The sequence below is a fragment of the Carcharhinus amblyrhynchos genome, chromosome 17 (assembly GCF_965287045.1).
Source record: "Carcharhinus amblyrhynchos chromosome 17, sCarAmb.v2.hapA, whole genome shotgun sequence".
Taxonomy (NCBI): Eukaryota; Metazoa; Chordata; class Chondrichthyes; order Carcharhiniformes; family Carcharhinidae; genus Carcharhinus; species Carcharhinus amblyrhynchos.
In genome coordinates, this window is record NC_137340.1 from 32,738,145 (window position 1) to 32,761,072 (window position 22,928).

Here is a 22,928-nt window from a genome sequence, read left to right on the forward strand (position 1 = left end):
TGAAACTAGAACTAGGGGGCATGGCCTCAAAATAAGAGGAAGCAGGTTTAGGACTGAGCTGAGGAGGAACTTCTTCATACAAAAGGGTAGAATTCTCATACAATCTGTAGAATTCTCTGCCAATGACGCAGCTGAGGCTACCTCATTGAATGTTTTTAAAGCAAGGATAGATAAATTTTTGAACAGTAAAGGAATTAAGGGCTGTGGTGAGCAGGTGGGTAAGTGGAGCTGAGTTCACAAAAAGATCAGCCATGATCTTATTGAATGGCAGAGCAGGCTGGAGGGCCAGGTGGCCTACTCCTGCTCCTAGTTCTTGTGTTCTTATTCATCAACCAGTTTCCAAACTAGTTGATCACACATCTACAATGGAGAAAGTGTTGCAAGGAAGCTCAGGGATGGAGAAGACTTCCAAGGGTTAGGAACAAGAATAGGCCATTCAGCCCATTAAGTCTGTTCCACTATTTAATTAGACAGTGGCTGATCTGTCTCTTAACTGAAGGACACTGGGGGTTAGAGAACTAATGAAACAAAAACCTAACAACCTTAATTTTAAAATTCAAGTGATTTTTATTCCGCCCAACATTCCAGAAGCAAATTCTTGGGTTTTTTTTTAAATTTGGCCAGGGCAGTAAAGCGAAGCAATAACAGTCTGATTGCAGCAATCACAGACTGCAGTTGATCACATTAGGATTTAATCCAAGTGATATAGAAGATGTCTAAGTATTTACAGTCCTGCAGCTGACTTTTGCTCAGATTTGTTTGAAGTTAATGGCACACCACCGCGATAAACACTTACTTTGGCGTGTAGAAGACCCTTTTTAAACCATGATGCTAATTGAGAAGACGACAACTATGTCATCACCACAGAAGGAAAATAATACACCATAAAAGCAATTATTTGCCACAGGTTCACAAGAAATCCAGCACTTGGAGCGAGCTTTCCAAAACAGCCTTCAGGGCAAAGCATGCTTATATATGGTGTTGCATTTTGCTTTCTCTTAATTATGTGCACTTTCCTATTGCTATGCAATCAATCAACTTTTTGAAGGTTCCCATATGGGACAGGCAAAACAAAATGGGATTGTGGATAACAATTTCAGCCAATCTAAATCACAAGTAGACTTCCAAATGGTTCTACACATTGCCGGTTATTCCAACTGCACTCCCTCAGGATTAGGCAGTTCAAAATCTCTGCTTACATATCAGAGATTGGCTAATCATATCTTGTCACAATTGCCTTGTTTGCACCAAATAATGGGTTGTAGTTACAGCTTGCTGAAAGATAAGGGACGTGCTATTGCAACTAGTCAGGTAACCATGCCTTAGCTCTAAGCTGCAAAAACAATTTGCCCCATTTCCTAAATTCCGGCACACTGTTGGAATTTAAGATGATTTCAGAGGGAGGAAATGAGAGAAAAGTATTCATGGTTTCTAAGTCAGTCATGAAATGCACATCAGGCAACCATCTTGTTGCTGATGGGGTCTAATTTTCCAATGGACTTGATCACTCAACAACCACATTCACCAACTGGATGAGATCCAATTCAGCTTTCATCAGATCTGAAGAAAACTGGCACTTGCATTGCCTAATGAAGTCACTCGGTGCACAGAAATCTGAATCTGCATCAGGTCTCCAGTTCCAACATGGAAGGACCATCCCCAAACAATAGGATCAAAAGTTAAATGCAACATGTTAAAATGTGAATAGGATAATTACAGACATTCAGAACATTGCAATTTCTCCCAAGGATGGCTGCTAAACTAGTTATCCTAAACCTTTACACAATCACTGGTGAGGCCTCAACGGATATTAGCTTACAGAAGGGTTGTGGATGTGTACTTGAAGAGGAACAGTCTGCAGGGCTATGGGACTGATTGTCAAAGAGCTGCCCAACGTGCTGCACAGTTCTGGATTTTCCTCTTGGCTGAAAGGACAGACTGCAGCAATTGCTTTCTACCATCAACAATAAACCGCCATCTACACACTGGCTGAAAAAGCAGAATCTGAGTATTCGGGCTGGGTTAGAACTTCATTTGGGAGTTCACCTATGCTAGATCTGACCTGGAAGTGCTCAGTGCTGGTACCAGATGCTGAAGCAAGCAAAATGTTTTCCAGCAGTGACTTCCTCCAACTTAAGCATAAAAGCTGACTGGAAAATAACACCACTAACCAAGAAATGTAGGAGTGAATTAGAAACCTTGTGTGCCCAGTGTCCCATGCTCCATATAGAAGTCAAATGCTCCATCATGGCATCTTCGATGGCTGAACTCACCGTGAAGCTAACTGTTAGACAAACTGCCCCAAGCATCAGGAACATGACAATGAATTCAGAAGCAATTGGCCTTTGTGGCAGTAGCACATATATATCAGAATAGCAAGTCAGTCAGTAACTGGATTCTGGGTTGCTGCCTCTCCATAAAGAAATGCAATACACATTGATGAGCCCACCTGGTAAATAGCAGTTGAGAATCACTGCAAACATTGTAGAAGTTCTGCAGCATGTTTATTAACCAGGTCTAGTACTTACAGTGGAGAGAAAAACAGCTCAAGAATCACTAAGTGTAACAGGGAACAAACTTTCAGGTCAAGTCCCCACTGTAACTATTAGCAGCACAGCTCTCAACAACATTGCTCATGACAAATTGAAGGATCATGGTTATATTTCAGCAGTGGCCTTATTTCTCATAGCATATACAAATTGGACTGAAATTAGTCTCACGATGTCATGCGAAGCAGGCAAAGGAAGAATCAGCATTGCACTCTCACTGATTTTATTTTCCACTGATGCCCATGGGGAGTTGCTTAAGTCTATTTATTAGCGTCTCAAGTAGGCTTACATTAACACTGCAACGAAGTTAGTGAAAATTCCCTAGTCGCCACACTCCAATGCCTGGGTACACAGAAATTAGCATGGCCATTGTACCTAACCAGCATGTCTTTGGGACTGTGGGACGAAACCAGAGCACTTGGAGGAAATCCACGCAGACATGGGGACAATGTGCAGACTCTGCAAAGGCAGTGACCCCATGTCAAGATTTGAACCTGGGTCCTTGGTGCTGCTGAGGCTGCAGTACTAACCACTGTGCCACCTGAAATAATGGGATATCTATGAATGAGTACCGACGTTGAGAAATGTATATCGACAGTACAGAAAAATGGGTGTCAGGTACTAATAAGCACTAAAGATGGTGCACACAATTACAGACAAGCATTAAAACACTTCTGAATCTTCATTCGAAAAGATGGCATACTTTAACAGCTTTTATTAAAAGATGGATGTATTTATTCTACTTGCAGCCAATATTGTCAATACAGCCTTTGTCATATTGTCAGTTCCTCTATCTGAGCATCTCAAGTATCAAGTTGACATCCCCTTCAGGCTTCACCTTCTCAGTTTCGCAATCAGCTGTTTTCTCCTTGCACTCGTCTCCTGTTCCCTTCAGGGAAGAGCTCTATCCACCTTCTCAGTTAAAAAAAATCTCTAGAAAAAGCAAACCAACAAGAAAAGAAATCCTACCAACGCTACCTGCATCAAGGATGCACAAAATCCAGAAAAGGAGTTGCTAAGCAGAATCATCATAAATAGATAGCTCATAGCTGGCTTTCCATTTGGAAAACCTAATTTAAATAGTCTGATAGTGATAGCGATAGTGATAGATTGATACTGGAAGAAGTTCAGGTCTTTTGTTTTAGGTCTTCATTTGTCTAAATAACGGAGGCATTGAAAAGAGGAAAAAGTGGAAATGAGGACAGGTTATGGGGACAGAAGTTGGGCGGTTTCGAAGTATAAAAATTAGCGTTTCCATTTCTGTGAATTTGAGCAGGGATTATAATCCACCTGGCACATGTAGTCCATGTTCTACTAAAGAAATTGTCTGCCTTTTTAGGTGCCATTCTCCTGCATTGAGGATCAATGCTCATTTTAAAGACTGAAGCCTCAAACATGAGTTGACGTAGTCATGATTTTACTCTCGGGGCCAAACAACAGACAGCAGGTGGAGATACCCGACAACCTGTTTCACCTCAGCGCTGAGGTATTTCAATTAGCTGACCTGTCATTCAGCGAAGAGGTGAACTTTCAATCCTGCTGGCCTAAATCAAAGCCAAAGCCCCATCACTATTTGCACAATAACCAAATAATAAATTAAACCAGATCATCCCTGGGACACTACCCTGCCCAGTTCAAAAAAGCAATCATGCAACACCTTTCTTGGACTAATGCATGCTTCTGGTCATTTGCTGCATAGGTGCAAATACGATCAAAAAGTGTGTGCAAGATTTTCCATTCACATGTATATTTGATGAAGCCATTGTATTCTTTGAATGGACTATGTTTGCATGGATACGTTACAATTTCGCAGCACATCCCTGTGCGCACGAGGGCAGTGTAGGTTCACACACTCAGTTTCTGCTGTATTACCCAAGAGTCTCCAGTGCAATTTATCCAAAGCCAGTGCAAAGGATTGGACAAGTTACATGCAGCACAAATATCTGGTTTTCACAATCTTTTGCACTGGTTTAGAAAACACACATTAGATACTAGTTGCCCCTGCCCACAAAACTGGCCCCACCTCCAGATCAAAATCACCATGGTGTGGAGAGTAGCATTGCCCACTACCTGTTCTTGCTTGCAGACCTTTAAAGACACAAGTTTCTACAAAACAAAGGGCATTTAAACTTTTTCAAAAGCTTAACATCAAAATATATTAAATTTACCAGGAAACAAACTACCACATACATGATGGAACAAGAATAATTTTACCGTTTACTTACCTATTCTTTAAAACCATGTTGCTCCCTGGCACAGGACTGGACACTATTAAAAAAGTACTCACGTGTTTTGTGATGAAGCTACTTTTAGCTATAATAAAGTGACACCAGTCTTCAATACATCAAGGTTTGTGCTGGCTCTTGGAAGGTTTGCCAGTTGTGATTATGCAAACCAGTGGATTTTATGGTTCACGTTTGTGCTAATTTTGGAAGCAAATTGTGTTCTTGGCCTAAGCATTTGACTTGGCAGAAGCCTCTCTAAAACACTGTGGTTCTGCTGGTTACTATTGTGAACCAGGGTCCTGAATCGCTGATTTGAGACAAGCAGAATCAAGGAGGGAAACACACGCTGACATCAACCACCAGAGAGAATCAACTTAGAACTCACGGAAGCCACAAATATTACGGTGGCAAAACTCAGCAACAGCTTTAGTCTCTCATAAATCTCTCTCTGCCATTTGACACTTAATTAAAATTCTTCGCACTGCTGCCAAGTGATTTTTGCTTAAAGATTGAAGTTTTTAATTTCCACGCATTGTCAGACAGTGACCTATATATTCATTTACAGCAAGAGCAGAGGCATCTTTCAATAGTGTGGCAACCTGAAAATATGGGCAAAACAAAGGTTCTTTCAAATTTAGTGGCAGGAATTAATTTTTTCTTGAGACAGACATTTCCAGAAGGCAGGCAGCCAGCCAGACTGATAGGCGAAAAGGAGGACATCAGATCATAGTTGCTTAGAATGGCAATTGCCAGAGGTCCATGATGATAGACACTGCAAAGCTTGGGCATTGGGGGCAGGGGGTGGTTTAAGAAATTAAGTCCAACTTTTTAACCAGCAGTTAGTGTACTGCTGACAAACCATTCGAAATTAACAAATTAAAAATCACATTTTCAGATAGTTCCCAGCACAGTACAGTTACCATGGGAAGTTCTTACTCTCAGATAATGCCCTACAAAGGTTTATGTGGGAATTTTCTGAGCAGGACTCTAGCACATTCTTGGGTACCCCCAAATCTAAATGCTGGGAGTCTAGACATTACAGTCCAATGAGTTCAAGTCTGACTCATCCCAGTTTTCACATTGCTGTTGTAATATAGATTTCACGGATTTTTTTTTGGTTCTGGAGTGCGCAAGAGAGTGTAACAGTGTGTAACAGACTTCTCAATGAAGCACTCAATTAGTTGGCAAGACCAGAAGGTGTTGAGACAAGCAGAGATAAGTTTGCCAGGAACTGTTGATTGAAACCAGAGGGCTATCAGAATAAGGTATTACTTTGATGTCAGAGCAGAAAGCAGCTCAATGCTGGCACTGCAGGTATCCACAACTCTCGGGTGCTTAAACAGAGTTGCCTAGCCAAATGCTAGCAAAGGATCCTACCTGCTCCTAATTCGGATGTTAGCATGTACGTCTGACCCAAGAAACGACAGGAACAAAAGGAGAAATAAAGTTAATTTCTGGGAACTGTGGCACATGTTGGTTTGGTCCAAGAAGTGACGAAATCCTCAAGATGCTGTAATATATTGGGGATCTCAAGTGAAAATAAGTAGATTGGGAAGTGGCCTGTTGAGTTTTAAAATAGGAGTAGTCACAACAGTGTTAAGTTAGTAGCATTTGCTTTGTTCAACTTGGAGTTTTGCTCAAAAAATTTCAATTTGAATTTTTCTGGACTCCCTGGAGAGCATGACCCATCTCAGGAGCACATAGCAAACCTGATCCTCAATCTGCCCAAGGTAAACTGGAAGCAAGCCTGTTTGGGATAGGTTTCCCATTCCAGACTTTAAACCCACTGACCAGCAGTCTATTCATCTTGTTAAAATTCCACCTCAGTAACATTTCCTGACTCAGTCACTGAGTGGCAGCATCATCAACTGTCTCCAATACAAAGTGTCTGTTGTTGCTTCTCATTATTTAGACAATATCAGCAACACTTTTAGTCAGTGTGCTCACTTTATTGAGCTCAACTTTCAAGTACCAACTGGGCATTGAAGCCTTTTTAAATATGTTAAATTTGGATTCAAATTTTCAGGACACCACCAAATTGTGGCAGTGAGACAGGCAATACGGAAGACAAGCCACAACAGATTTCAAGACATTCGTTAACTGCAGAGCCAGCATACAATGGGCAAATAATTGTTAACAAAAAGATAAATAAAATAGTCACAAATGACTTTGAAAATAAAGGTCAAAATGGGAGATAGAAACAAAGCACTCCAGGTACACATACACAATGACTAAAATTCGCAAATATTGAAAGATCCTGCTTGCACCACATTTTGTAGAGAGTTTTAAAGGCTCATGACCCACAAACGATTCCTCTTCATCTCCACCTTAATGGGCGACCTCTTATTTAAATTGACTCCCCAACAATTCTTCCTTTCCATGTCAACCCTGTCACAAGACCCCTCAGGATCTTCTATGTTCCATCAAGTCACCTCTTATTTTCCAAACCCAAGCAAATACAAGAGAGCAGGTTTAAAAAAAAAGGTAATTAAGGCACATGGGACAGTTGCCTTTATCAGTCATAGCACAGAGTACAAGTGCAGGGAGGTTATGATGCAGCTGTACAGAATACGTGTTAGGCCACAGGTGGAGTAGTGCACAGTTCTGGTCACCTCACTACAGGAAGGATGCGATTACACTAGAGGGGATATGGTTCACCAGAATGATGCATTTGAGCTATTGAGAGATTGGATATTCTTGGATTATTTTCTTCAGAGCAGAGAAGGTTGAGGGGGGAAATGATTGATGTGTATCAAGATTGAGAGGCACGGAAGAGCGAATAGGAAGCAGCCATTCCCCTCAGTTTAAGGGATCAAATCACAAGGGGGTAAAGTTTTAGGGGGAGCAGCAGGAGATTCAGAGGGGATGGGAGAAAAACCTTTCCCACTTGAGGGTGGTGGTGGGAATCTGGAATGCACTGCCTGGGAAGTTAGAGAAGACTAGAAAGCTTACAATCTTTAAAGTAGTATTGGATGGGCACTTGAAATATCATAAGATATGCGACAAAGCTGGAAAACAGGATTCACACTAGTAGTTGTTGTTATCGGTGCCAAAGGGCCTCTTCTGCGCTGTACAACTGTGGCTCTCTACTTATGTATTCAACTCCCCTCACAGAATAAAACATTCTATTAGCTTTCCTAATTGCTTGTGAAACCTCAATTCTAACCTTGCGTGATTAATCCACCAGAACACTTAGATCTATCTGCATTTCAGAGTTCTGCAGTCTCATCATTTAGATATGCTTCAATATTCCTGTCAAAATGGCCAATTCACATTTTCCCCACAATGTACTTCACACATCAGACCCTTGCCCACTTATGTAATTTACCCACAATCCCTTCATAGCCTCCTTACATCACTTCACAATTTGCCCGCCCACTGCTGTCATCAGCAAATTTAGCAGCCATGCCTTCAGTCCTTCATCCAAACCATTTCTAAACTTGTAAACTTCTAAACTTGAGATCCCCACACTGGTCTCTATGGCACAGCACTCATTCCATTTTGCCAACCAAAAACAACCAACCTGCTTCCCATAGCAATCACAGACACAGATTGTTCCCACTTCTGGAGGAGCAAACACAACCAAGACCACGCCATGAAATTAACTGGGAATTTAGAAGACATTTCAGCCGATGTGGAACTTTAGTATTTAAAGGGGAGGCACAATCACCTTAGAGAGCAGGGAATAAAGAGTTATTCTGACATTAAAGGGAGCAAGTACAGAAGATGGCACATACAGTATAAACACCAGCATGGTGTGGCTGAGCCAAATAGCCTATTTACATTGTTACAATCCCAAATGTTAAAACTGGGTGGGAAGATCCCAGAATGGAACTCAAAAGACCAACCTTGATTTTTTTTTTTGAAAATGGAGAGTCACAGGGCCACTCATTTGTTTTAATGACAAAACATTTAACGTGAAAAGTTTTATGATTGAGTATTCCTTTGCTCCTGTTCAGATTCACAAATACACAAAGCTTAGTTAATAGAGTTCAGTATATCTTAGCCTATAATGGTCTCAGTAATGCAATCCCTTTAAACACAGGCTGGCAGTGGTAGGACATACACTCGGATTCCATGTGGACCTGAGTGTACGTCTGCAAATTTCTCTTCAATCTCCTCCCTGCCACCCCCCATTTCAAAAAAATCTCTCCCAAACCTGAATCTTTGTCAGCTGTCTGCACTGAAAAATTCTGTTCTAGTACCTTTAACTTCAGGCCTCTCAAACTTCATTTCTCTAGTTTCCTTAACTAGCTGGACTGGAGCACTCTGCACTTGCTTTATTAACTATTAGTCCATGGTATGGTTTTCTTCCAAAAACAGTAAAAAGTCTGACAACACCAGGTTTTAGTCCAACCTATTTATTTGATAATATACTTGCAAGCTTTCGGGTTAGCCCCTTCGTCAGGTGAATGGAGAGTTCTGGCCTCAGACAGAGCATATAAAGCACAGACAGTTTAGAGATTACTGATTAGAATGCGAATCTTTACACCTAACCTGCTGTTCAAGACCTGAAATGGCTGATAATGTGAGTGGAAGGAGCACTGATCACAGTTTAAAGAGATGTATATTGTCTCCAGACAGTACAGTAAGTGAGGTTTTGCAAACCCAGGCAATAAGAACATAAGAACATAAGAACATAAGAAATGGGAGCAGAAGTAGGCCATCTGGCCCCTCGAGCCTGCCCCGCCATTCAATAAGATCATGGCTGATCTGTCGTGGCTCAGTTCCACTTTCCCGCCCTCTCCCCATAACCCTTAATCCCTTCTCTTATCAAAAACCCATCAACCCGCTTCTTAAAAATATTTAGCGAGGCAGCCTCCACCACTTCAACGGGCAGAGAATTCCAGAGATTCACCACCCTTTGAGTGAAGAAGTTCCTCCTCAACTCCGTTCTGAACCGCCCCCCCTTTATCTTGAGGCTGTGCCCCCTAGTCCTACTGTCTTTTTTGAGCGGGAAGAGTCTTTCCACCTCTATCCTATCCATCCCATTCATCATCTTATACGTCTCAATGAGATCTCCCCTCATTCTTCTAAACTCTAACGAGTACAAGCCTAGTTTATTCAGCCTCTCCTCATAGCTCAACCCCCTCAACTCCGGTATCAGCCTAGTAAACCTCCTCTGCACTCCCTCCAAGGCCAAAATATCCTTGCGCAGGTGCGGCGCCCAAAACTGCACACAGTACTCCAGCTGCGGCCTCACCAATGCCCGATACAGCTGCAGCAAGACCTCCCTACTTTTATATTCAATCCCCCTCGCTATGAAGGCCAGCATCCCATTCGCCTTCCTGACCACCTGCTGCACCTGCAGGCTGGGTTTTTGCGACTCATGCACAAGGACCCCGAGGTCCCTCTGCACCGTCGCCTGCTGCAGTTTTTCGCCACGTAAGTAATAGTCCTTCCTACCATTCTTCCTACCAAAGTGGACCACCTCACACTTGCCAACATTAAATTCCATTTGCCATTTCCTGGCCCATTCGCCCAGCCTATCTAGATCCTTCTGCAGACTCTCCACACCCTCCGCACAATTTGCCTTTCCCCCAATCTTGGTGTCATCAGCAAATTTCGACACCCTACACTCGGTTCCCTCCTCCAGATCATCTATATAAATGGTAAATAGCTGAGGCCCCAGCACCGACCCCTGGGGCACCCCACTAGTCACCAACCGCCAATCCGAATAGCACCCATTGACCCCCACTCTCTGCCTCCTATTTGACAACCAATCCTCTATCCACGCTAACACCCTACCCCCAACTCCATGTCCTCTGACCTTCTGCAGTAACCTCTTGTGAGGTACCTTATCAAACGCCTTCTGAAAATCACGGCAAGTCACGGGGGTTACAGATAGTGCGACATGAACCCAAGATCCCTGTTGAGACCGTCCTCATGTGTGCGGAACTTGGCTATCAGTCTCTGTTCAGCGACTCTGCGCTGTCGTGTGTCGTGAAGGCCGCCTTGGAGAATGCTTACCCGAAGGTCAGAGGCTGAATGCCCATGACCACTGAAGTGTTCGCCAACAGGAAGGGAACAGTCTTGCCTGGTGACTGTCGAGCGATGCTTCAGAAGCATGGTACATTGGGGAGACCATGCAGACGCTACGACAACGGATGAATGAACATCGCTCGACAGTCACCAGGCAAGACTGGTGGCGAACACTTCAGTGGTCACGGGCATTCAGCCTCTGACCTTCGGGTAAGCATTCTCCAAGGCGGCCTTCACGACACACGACAGCGCAGAGTCGCTGAACAGAGACTGATAGCCAAGTTCCGCACACATGAGGACGGTCTCAACAGGGATCTTGGGTTCATGTCGCACTATCTGTAACCCCCGTGACTTGCCTGGGTTTGCAAAACCTCACTTACTGTACTGTCTGGAGACAATACACATCTCTTTAACCTGTGATCAGTGCTCCTTCCACTCACATTATCAGCCACTTCAGGTCTTGAACAGCAGGTTAGGCGTAAGGATTCGCATTCTAATCAGTAATCTCTAAACTGTCTGTGCTTTATATGCTCTGTCTGAGGCCAGAACTCTCCATTCACCTGACGAAGGGGCTAACCCCGAAAGCTTGTGAGTATATTATCAAATAAATAGGTTGGACTAAAACCTGGTGTTGTCAGACTTTTTACTGTGTTTACGCCAGTCCAACACCGGCATACCCACATCATTTCTTCCAGCAAAACAGATGTTCCCCTCCAGCATTCTAAACCAACTTCCAATGACTTCAACTCAAAGAAAGACAAAAAAGTCTTGTTACTTTAAAGGGTCTTTGGTACTTTTCATGCCATGACTTCTCCAAGCACAGTTAAAATTGAAACCAAATCCCCACACATATGAATTCCTTTGTCCAGCATGAATCTGACTCTAGGTTTACCCTTCCTTATACAAACACAATTATACTCAATTAAGATTGTACCTTATTTCTAACATTTAACCATACGAATAAAAATCTCTTAAAGTTTTGTTTTCCTGACAGTCTTACATGTAATTCATGTAAAACAGCAAAGGCTTTGGTGAAACTAATCACACAGGTGACCAGTAGTGCACAAAGATTTAAATACAATTGAATGGAAATCTAAATACGGCTGAAAAGAACCAAATTAGTTTGCCACAACTAGAGGTGAGATAGAGGAATCAGAACATTAGCTGGATGGGAAATAAAAACTGTTTAGTTTTACATTTAACTGTACCCAGGTGATCTCAGGCACATTACTGCAGCCACTAATCTGCCCTCTGGCAAGAATGCAGGTTGGAATGGCCCCCTGCTGATAGAAAAGCAGGAACTGGCAATTTGACACCAACACAAATCAGGTCCCTGGCAAGAATGAGGAAATGTTTAAAGCTGAACATTGGTACCTGCTGTGATGTTAATATATAAATGGGGAGTTCAGGACTGAGATGCAAGGTGGTGGTGTCACATCAATAAAACACAAAGCATGGATCCAAGGCAGCATTACCCAACTTTAGCCAAAAACAAGCAATTCAGATTGGAGAATGGATTCTAAATTGATGATAGATCCCAAGTTAAATATCATTTTTGGCCATTCCATATGGAGTAATGCCTCAGACTAAACAGTGCAGTTGCAGCCAAGATGTTTTACATGACAAGTTAAAAAAAATAGGCATCACGCTATTCGAGATTCTCCAATCACACAAAGCTGCATGGATGCAACTGAATAATGTGAAAAATTGGGAGCCAGTTTAGTTAATTAAATTCTATAAAAGCAGAATAGGGAGATGCATCACAGCATTAATCTTCATAAGCTCCAAGGACAGAACACGTCAACTATACAAAGTGCCTTACTACAGAATCTTGTATGAATGCAGTGCACATCGTGACTGGTGAACCATAGTTCAATATGGATGGCACCCAAAAATTGCATCTTTTGCCGTTGACATTACCACATCCAAAGGATGCTCTTAGGGCACACAATCTTAAGAATAAGTCTACCGTTTAAGACAGGGGTGAGGAGAAATTCGTTCTCTCAAGATAGCTTAGTACAAGGCACGCTCTTGCTCAGAAAGCAGTGGAGGCTGGGTCATTGAATTCATTAAAAGCAGAATTCATCGTATTTTTGATAGACAGAGAATCAATGCTTATGTGGGGTTTGGGGCAGGCACAGGGATCAAGACAATCAGATTAGACAATCTTATTGAATGGTTCGAAGGTAGAATTGCCTACACCTGTGCCTAATTCCTATGTTTCTAAAATAGCACATTATCAGGAAGATGATGATCTGCATTTCCCACAAAGCTGATAGTAGTTTCATACAATTCTTTTGATTGAGTAGATGTTTGACTTATCAAATGAATAATTTAAATTAGGGAAGCCAAATGCAGTTCATTTATTAAGAGACAACATGAAGCAAGATGGAACAACCTACATTTACATAGCACCAAACACATTCACAATCATTCAAAATAACCTGGTCCATTCTGGAGAATGGAAGTCTGTTTAATCATGTCCCAGCTTAAGCACTGTCATTTCCTTTTATGAATCTATTCCTTGATTGGTACTTCAGGTTACAAATTCTTATAATAGTCAGTCAGCATAGGATAAGCCATCAGGCAGTTTCATTTCTCTGGAGAAGCGCAAACAGTCCCTAGAAACGTCGAAATCTCCTGTTTCAGAATTCCATTTTGACGTTCCCAAGTCAACTATATGGAGTGTGGATAGGGGATTGGCTGTCAAATAGGAGGCAGAGAGTGGGTGTCAATGGGTGATTTTCGGATTAGCGGTTGGTGACAAGTGGAGCGCTCCAGGGGCCTCAGCTATTTACCATTTATATAGGTGATCTGGAGGAGGGAACCGAGTTTAAGGTGTCGAAATTTGCTGATGACACAAAGATAAGTGGCACAGCAAATTGTGCTGAGGGTGTGGAAAGTCTGCAGAGGTATCTAGATAGGCTGAGTGAGTGGGCGAGGGCCTGGCAGATGGAATACAATGTTGGCAAGTGTGAGGTTATCCACTTTGGTAGGAATAATGGTAGGAAGGACTACTACTTATAGGACAAAAAGCTGCAGCAGGCGACGGTGCAGAGGGACCTGGGGGTCCTTGTGCATGAGTCGCAAAAACCCAGCTTGCAGGTGCAGCAGGTGGTCAGGAAGGCGAATGGGATGCTGGCCTTCATAGCAAGGGGGATTGAATATAAAAGCAGGGAGGTCTTGCTGCAACTGTACAGGGCACTGGCGAGGCCGCAGCTGGAGTACTGTGTGCAGTTTTGGTCGCCGCACCTGCGCAAAGATATTTTGGCCTTGGAGGGAGTGCAGAGGAGGTTCACTAGGCTGATACCAGAGTTGAGGGGGGTTGAGCTATGAGGAGAGGCTGAATAGACTGGGCTTGTACTCATTAGCGTTTAGAAGGATGAAGGGAGATCTCATTGAGACATATTAAGATGATGAAAGGGATGGATAGGGTAGAGGTGGAGAGGTTCTTCCCGCTCAGAAAGGACAGCAGGACTAGAGGGCACAGCCTCAAGATAAGGGGGGGCAGTTTAGAACAGAGTTGAGTAGGAACTTCTTCACTCAAAAGGGTGGTGAATCTCTGGAATTCTCTGCCCGTTGAAGTGGTTGAGGCTACCTCGCTAAATATATTTAAGACGCAGGTAGATAGGTTTTTGGTAGGCAGGGGGATTAAGGGTTATGGGGAGAAAGCGGGAAGGTGGAACTGAGCCACTTCAGATCAGCCATGATCTTGTTGAATGGCAGGGCAGGCTCAAAGGACTAGATGGCCTACTCCTGCTCCTATTTCTTATGTTCTTATGTCTTCTACCTTCATTACTACAAGTGTCAGGCAAGAATTAATAACAGCCAGCACACAATGAGCTCAGCAATGACCTCAGGAAGCAATGGACAAGGAAGAAGTGACACCCCAGTAGGATACCTGTCCTGCAGTCACTGGCAAGAGCTAGTCAAAACAACAGGGTAAATCACCAGTCCCGTCAAATAAACCACATTGGCAGATGCTCAGAGGCAGGAGGCAGTCCTCATCAGGCAGGTGCCTTCTTCAGATGAAAACAGTCCAGGCGAAGAGCTCCCCAACGCTCATGACTATGCAGAAGGCTGCCATCGCAAGCTACACAGATCACACTCACTGCACCATCTGTCCTTTGGGATCAGAAGCTGCTCTCACCTGGCATGGGCCAAATGCTTTTATCTATTTAAACTTCTGCATCATAACTGAACTGTTGCTTCATTAGAGGTTAGCTTAAAATCACTCCAGTTGTCGCCTATCTATTTTGGAGAATCTGTGACTCCCCTTACAATGGTAATCATGGTTCTGCTTACCCTCTGGCAATGTTGCTAGAGTGCGAAATTCTCAACTAATGTTACTTCATTAAACCAGCAGCAGAAATAAGAAGCCACTTATTGTACATGTACTGAATAATGAATACTACAGCACGTATGAAAGTCAGTCCCATAGTGCACTATCTACTCAAAGCTAATCACATGCAAAAGGTTTAACTGAACCTGTAAATTAGAACAAAAATCCAACACCTTTGCAGGTATATTCTCCATTTTTTGCCCCCCACAATGTATTCCCCAAATTTAAAAAAGAGTCAGTTGTGTCAGAGCTATAATGACAATAAGCATTTTCCACAAAAGCTCCCCATTACAAATTCAAAATGCAGTCAAGATTGAGGAGAGATTCCAAGAGGCTTTAATTCAATTAGTTTGGGAGAAATAGCTTCCATCGGCTGGATGGTAAATAAACAGAACGGCTTTAAGATCATTGCTGAAAGAACCAGGGGGAGGGAAAATTTGTTTCACTCAATTGTTCCAATTTTAAAAAAATTGTTCAGGGTGAGTCACAATCCAGGCCAGAGGTGGTGGGCAACCTTCTTTAGTACAATTAACTGTTCTGCTAGGCCATTTCCAAGGTTAAGAATCAACCACATTGCTATGGGTCTGCAGTCACACAGGCCAGCTCACAGAAGCCAGTTCCCCCCACCTGCCCCGGTGTCAGTGGTTAGCACTGCTGCTGTTCAGTGCCAGGGACCCGTGTTCAATTGCTGGTTTGGGACACTGTGTGGAGTTTGCACATTCCCCTCATGTCTGGCTAGCGTCCTCTGGTTTCGTCCCACAGTCTGACACTTGTTAAGTGCATTGAACATGTTCAGTTCTCCCTCAGTGCACCTGAATAGGCACCAGAGTGTGGCAACTCAGGGAATTTCATAGTAACTTCATTGCAGTGTTAATGTAAGCCTACTTGAGATACTAATAAAATCATCTTTAAACTAAAGGACAAGTGAAGCACATGATAGCTTTGCAGTCACTGGGGGTTTATGTTACCTTTGTACCTACATGTTTGGGAGTCAGCATGATCAAGCTGAAAGAGTGTTCAGTTCTGTTTAAGTGATGCATTGCGAAGCAGGCTACTGAACCATATCTCATGGGTCTGAAACATGTTGTTATGGTCACTTTATAAAGTGGTTGATGAGCGCAAGTAAAATATGCAGCCATAGTAACTGAATCTTTGGGAGATATTGAGATGGACATAGTGTCTTCTATGTTGTACACCTGAAGTCTGCAATGTACGATTTTTGATGTATTCTGCTTCCAAGCATAGAGATAGATTTGGTCAATGTTTTGAATAAACCACTTGCAAGATTGGGATTCTAGAATCAGAATCCCTACAGTGCAGGAGGCCACCATTTGGCCCATCAAGTCTGCACTGACACTCCAACAGACCGTCCCACCCACACCCTATCCCCGCAGCCCCATGTATTTGCCCTGCTAATTCCCTTAACTTCCACATCCTGGAACACTCAAGGGGCAATTCAGCCTGGCCAATCAACCCAATCTGCACAACTGATTGGTGGGAGGAAGGCCACAGAGAGGAAGAATGTCACAGTCACCCAAGGCTGGAACAAAACCAGGGTCCTGGCACTCTGAGGCAGCAGTGCTAACCACTGTGCTGCCCTGTGAAGCATGGTGCCTAAGCTATGAAGTCAATAATGAATACACATTATGTAAACATGGATTACTTGTGTGGGTTGTGCAACAAGCTCATTAAAACACCAAAATCTGATTGTGTGGGCAGCACAATGGTTAGCACTGCTGCCTCTCAGTGCCAGGGACCCAGGTTCAATTCTCGGCTTGGGTCACTGTGTGCGAAATCTGCACGTTCTCCCAATGTCTGTCTGGGTTTCCTCCGGGAGCTCGAGTTTCTCCCTCCACGGTTCAAGAGTTGCTGATTACGCACATTGAGGGAGAATTTAGCGTGGCCTGTGTGCCTCAACAGATGCTGGAGTGTGGTGACAAGGAGATTTTCATAGTAACTTCATTGCAGTGTCAATGTGAGCCTACTTGTGACTAATTACACAAATACAACTGATGTCCATGCAAGCCTGCATATAAACTAAAATGCAGTAGACCAGGGGAGCTAAGTTTATTTCTTAAATTTCACTTTCATTTGAAAAGGATCTGGTAGAATTTGAACTTGTCTTTGGATTTTTAGTTGCGTTTTCTGGATCACAAGTAGGCTAAATTAACCACACACCACCACACCCCTGAAGAGACAGCAACTTCAAAAGGGTGGTGGATGCAGATTCCATAGTGATTTTTGAAAGAGAATGGGAAACATTTGAAAACTGAAACATTAACAGGACTGTGGCAAATGAAATAAGTGGAATCCATTAGGGTTCAAGGGGCAGTATAGACACAGAGAACCAAATGGTTTTAACTCTATGGGTGCAAGTATTATCCACAGAGACTATTCCAGGCCTGGCACGCTGGTTATTTAACACAATTTGTTAACATAAATCAGTTTGTACCTTCAGGCGATGAAACTTCAGAGTCCTTTCTCAAAGCTCTTTCGTTTTTCGGTTTCTATCAGTCACAGGGGTACAGGTTCATCTTCCCGCTCAGTTTGAGTGCATAATCTAGACCGACCCTTCAATGTGGCACCGAAGGATTGCAGCATTCGCAAAGCTCAGGATGAAATCTCCCATTGCACTATTTGACAAGACAAAATGCTCAGTAACCTGACTGACATTTTTCCACAGCTAAAACTCATTCCCTTCACCTCTCTTCCACTGCAATAGAGACCACCAAGGGGCTGACAGGATGGATGCCAGAGGAAAGTTTCCTCTAGACTAGAGCCAAGGACAGTCTGAAAAAAAAAGGTCTCCCTTTTAAGGTAGAGGAGGAGGAACTCCAGGTTGTTAATCTGTGGAATTCTCATCCCCCAGAAAGCATTAGAGGTTGGGTTATTGAATTTAGAGTCACACAATAGAGGCCCTTCAGCCCCATCAATTCTGTAACTGACAGAACTACACTAATCCCAATTTCCAGCACTTGGCCCATTGCCTTGAATGGCATGACCATCTAGTGTTCTTCCATGTGTTGTTTAAGTTAAGGGTGGGTGTACTACCCTCAGGCAATGCATTCCAAACTTCCACTACCTTCTTGGTGAAAAAAAGTGTTTACTCAAATCTCCTCTAAACTGCCTGCCTCACACATTACAATTATGCCCCTCAACCATGGGAAACAGTTGCTTCCTACCCATATCCCTCAGTATTAGAATCATACAATCCCTGCAATGCAGAAGATGGCCATTTAGCCCATTAAGTCTGCATTGACAATCTTGTACAGGTCTTCTCCCCATAACCCCACTTATTTACCCTGCTAATCCCCTGACACTAGAATCAATTTAGCACGACTAATCTGCACATCTTTATACACTTCAATCAGGTCTCCCATCAGCCTTCACTGCTCTAAAAGAGAAGTGCTCAAGGAGAGTTTGATTTTTCAGAGGCAAGAGAATCAAGGGTCATGAAAGGCTTTCAGAAGTCCATACTGCAATTACATCAATCATGACCTTATTGAATGACAGAACAGGTTCAAAAGGTAAAAAATGGCCTCAGTCCTATGTTCCTATTACTCTGCCTTCAGTTGGTTTTCTTTCAAAAAAAAGCCCAAATCAGAATTCGATGCCAAGCTTGTCACATGACATAACCAGTTTGAGAGCATCTATTCAGGGCTCTGAGGCAAGAGCTAAGGTACGTGACGCTGAACACTGGGGCTGAAAACATGCACTATGCCACAAGGTATTATAATCACAGCAAACCAAAAGAGCAACTTCAAAGAAACAGTATTCACAAGTATTTAGCAATTATTAAGTGACCCATGGGGTTAAGGGAATCTGCTGTGCTGCCCACATAATTTATGAGGGAGCTGGTTCCAAAACACGCCTGTGCCTAGGCATCAGTGCTTTGAAAGCTCCAGTTCCATCACAGGAATGCCACTGGAGGAATCACACACCGCACAGATCAATTCAAAAAAGGGAGGTGAAAGATAGCATGACCAATAAACTCATCAATTCCACTACAGCAGAAATAAATGAAAAACCTGCTCTTGAACAGGTCTTCTGGCCAGACAAAATAGCTCCCTTGCTCGATGTAAAACACGGCAGTCAGTTTGCTTACACACCCAAGCAGCAGACTTGTATTAGACAATCCACTGCAATTATTTCATATACTGTGCTACAGTGTAAATTTATAAATAGGCAAGCAATGAAGAATCATTCTACTCGACTCATTTTGAATCCCCATCCTGCCTCGTCTAAATCACATTGCTATGGATCAGAAGCTCAGTTTTCAGCACTCTGACTAGAAGCCTGAATGATAAAGGTGACCTTAAATCTATGAAGTAGATGACATTTGGAGATTTCTCCACTGGCTAATATTTATTCCTTTCCACAAGCTTTCTTGCTATCCACTGCTGCTGGTAGTGAGATTTTCAACCAATGTGTAGCAGAATGGGACTGCAAGGGCAAAGCCTTCAAATAAAAACATTTGCCATACAAGTTGTCTGGCATATTAGACAGTGTTGCTTTCTTGCACAGAAAACACCTAGTCAGTCAATCTCAAATCAGCATGAATTTAGGATGTTTTTTGTTGCTGCGATGATGAATTTTTGCAGAGCTCATCTCATTCACTCATCATAACCTATCATTCCATTACCCTTATTTCAAGCCTTGGATATACAGGTACAGCCATTGTAATGGGGTAGGAATTACATACTGGGGAGTTGATTAGATACTCATTGATCCAGATTCTTACAGGTCCATCACTCTGGAGCAAGGCTGTTATTTATTTCACAAATTCTTCAGTGTTCAGTCATTCAATGGGTTCAGGTTACCATTCTGCTGCACACTTCATTTAATAGCATCCTCAAGCAGTCTGAGCTCTAACAGTGAGTGAGCCCGGTTGGTTCGACAGCTCAGCATATCGTTCTAAGCAACATCAACAATGCAAGATTTGATTCCCTTTCTGGCTGAGGTAGACTTTGAGCCTTCATGCACTGCTCTATTGTGAAAACAGTGCAAAGTTATGGTTCGGCAACCCTCAAATCTTTGATCCTGGGGACATATTTTTTAACCAGGATTTAAGATACTGAAAATTTCCCTAAGTTCCTCACTAATTCATAAAGATGTCCAAAGCTTACACCTTCCCAGAACACGAGGTATTAATGCCCTCTGAAAATCAAAGCACAACGTCCACTATCTTGCCCTCATTTGACAATCCTATTAAATCTTGAAATGTAAGGTGTTCTACGAGTTGCCAAGCCATTGCTTTTACTTGCTGGGTTCTTTCAAATTGGTTCTGAAGATGTCACAATTTTTTCCACCTCAAAAGTCCTAACAGTGCTTCAATCCACAGGTAGCAACCACACATCAAGTTTTAGAAAACTGCCTTCAGAATTCTACAACTCTCATCACATCATTCAGCACATTTAGCCATTAAACAGGCAAAATAAGTGTCAGTAAATTTGAGCCATGGTTAGGTGAACTGTTTAGCTGGAAATTAATAGGCATAAATGGGTCATGTTCTGGTTGGTATGATCTTAGTGGTATGCTACAGGGATCACTGCAAGAGCATCGACTCCTTACAAATGTACATCAACAACTTGAGAGAAGGAACCGGACACATGGTTGCTTAATTAGCTAATAAAGCAAAGATAGGTAGATAATAAGATGTGAAGAGGATGCAAAGAAGCTACAAAGGGATGGAGATAGGTTAAGCAAGTGGACAAAGATCTGTCTAATTAAAGAGAATGTGTGAAAGTTTGAAATTGTCCGTTTGGCAGGAAAATTAAAAAGCGTAAATATTCAAGTGATGAGATTGCAGAATTTAGATGCCAAAGGAACAGGGGCCTGAGTGCATAAATTGCAAAAGGCAAACATGGAGGCAGGCCAGCAATGCATTGGAATAGTTGGGTCATGGTTTTCCTCATCTTGTGCCTTATTCCCCAGTTTGGTTTCAGCCACCACTCATTCATGACTCCATGCACACATTCCTTTACAGCAACTTGTTAAAAAACAGGGTTTCCAGTGATAGTCATGTGGTGACTGACCAATTAGTCTGGGATGCTATTTCATGTCAATACAAGGCTTCATTACACTTTCCTAATTGAAACATGCAAGATGCTGAGGAGTCTTGACTGGGTCAATGTGGAGAGAATGCTTCCTCTTCTAGGGGCTGTGGTTTAAAAATAAAGGGCTGGTCCATTTAGGGAAGATGAGAGATACTCAATGGTGTTTTTGGCACACTTCCTCAAAAGGCAACAGAAGCATGGCACAAGTCGAAAGATGCTTGATCATCAAGGGAGTCAAAAGGTCAAAATAGGAAGGAACTGGAGTTGAGGTTACAACTGGCCTATTCCTGCATCTAATTTTTAAGTTCACAAGTGTACTGAAGCCTTAATATTAAATATGATCAGCCATGATCAAAATGAATGGCAGAGCAGGCACAAAGGGCTGAATGGCCTACTCCTGGTGTCTAGTTTCTATATTTATGTTTAAGCCCTTGGGTCATCTGTTCTAATGTCTTCTCATGAGGTTTTCTGTTACTCCTGTTGAAACCCCCTTAGGGAGTAGAACAAGTTACTCTGTTGAGGTCATAACAGTAACCTGCATTTTTATAAGACTCGCAAACTAAAGATCACAGAAAAAGTAATAAAACAATTCTAATGAACAAGTAAATACTTTAAAGAAATTGATTGATAGCAAAATGATAAATCAGTGAGCTAGAAGTGACATTACAATATGAAGGAAATCGTAAAACGTGACAGTGGGTCTAAATTATTAGGAGAAATATTCAAATATATGTATATCAGATGCAATAGTTCAGTCATTGTGAATTAGGGCTCATTAAATAATTCTGAACAATTAACTGATCAAGCAGAATAAGTGCCTTTCACAGTAGTACATGACTTAAGTCAGCATTGAGGATTTATGCTTAATTATTAGATGTCCAATTAAAAAGATGCCACATGAGGCAATCGCAGCCCTCTCATTGGGTCACTCTTTCAGTCATACAGAAGCTGAACAGCTGCAAGCAATTTGCATTGCAAATATAAACAGCGTAAAATCAGAGAGAAAGGCCTGTGTGCAGACAAAAGCCTTTTATGATGCCACTAACTAACCCACAATGGGCTCTCCAGCCAAAGGAAATCAGTTATAAGCTGATCTCAGATGTTTTCTGAACAATAACTGACTGATCGCTATAGCTTAGAAATGATAGGCACCTGTACAACTGAGCAATGAGATTTCGCTATCCAAACTGACTCCAATCAGTCCAAGGTCTCAACTTCACCACTTTGCACACCCATTTCCATAAATTGTGAGCTCAACATGATGCTAAGCTTTTCCTCCATGCTTGCATCTTCAGCCAGCAATCTTCTCCCTCCCATCCCATGCAGCACAGCCACTCTCTGGAACCCTCCCTCTGATCTCTAACTCACTTGCTATTCTAATATTAAAATTGCTGACATGACACTGCATTTCAATTTCTCTGTTCCCCTCACTCGCAACAACCAATTCCCCTCTGAACCTCTGGCATTCCATTTTCTCAGGCCCAACCAGAGTATGGCCCTGAAACTAGATGAGTATAGCACAAATAATTGGTGAACTGATCTCCATCAAGTCCCAAGTCTGACACCACCTCCCATTTCCCCCTGGGGCATAACCCTACCACCCAACATCAATCCATTGTTTAAGACTGTTACAGATCTCATGCTCTCTGGAGATCTTACCATCCACCACCTCCAATCTTACCGCACTTTTGCCTTCTTTCCAAGATCCGCAAGATTGAAAGTGCCCCACAAATCTTTTCCTATTGGCAAGCTCTTCCTTCATGTCCATTTCCAC

General features: G+C 42.6%; 1 protein-coding gene across 2 annotated transcripts in view; it reads right to left on the minus strand.

Annotated features, from left to right (window-relative positions):
* inpp5f (inositol polyphosphate-5-phosphatase F) overlaps positions 1 to 22,928 on the minus strand; it is a 216,584-nt gene that overhangs the window by 109,323 nt on the left and 84,333 nt on the right. The gene's annotated exons all lie outside the window — the stretch shown is intronic.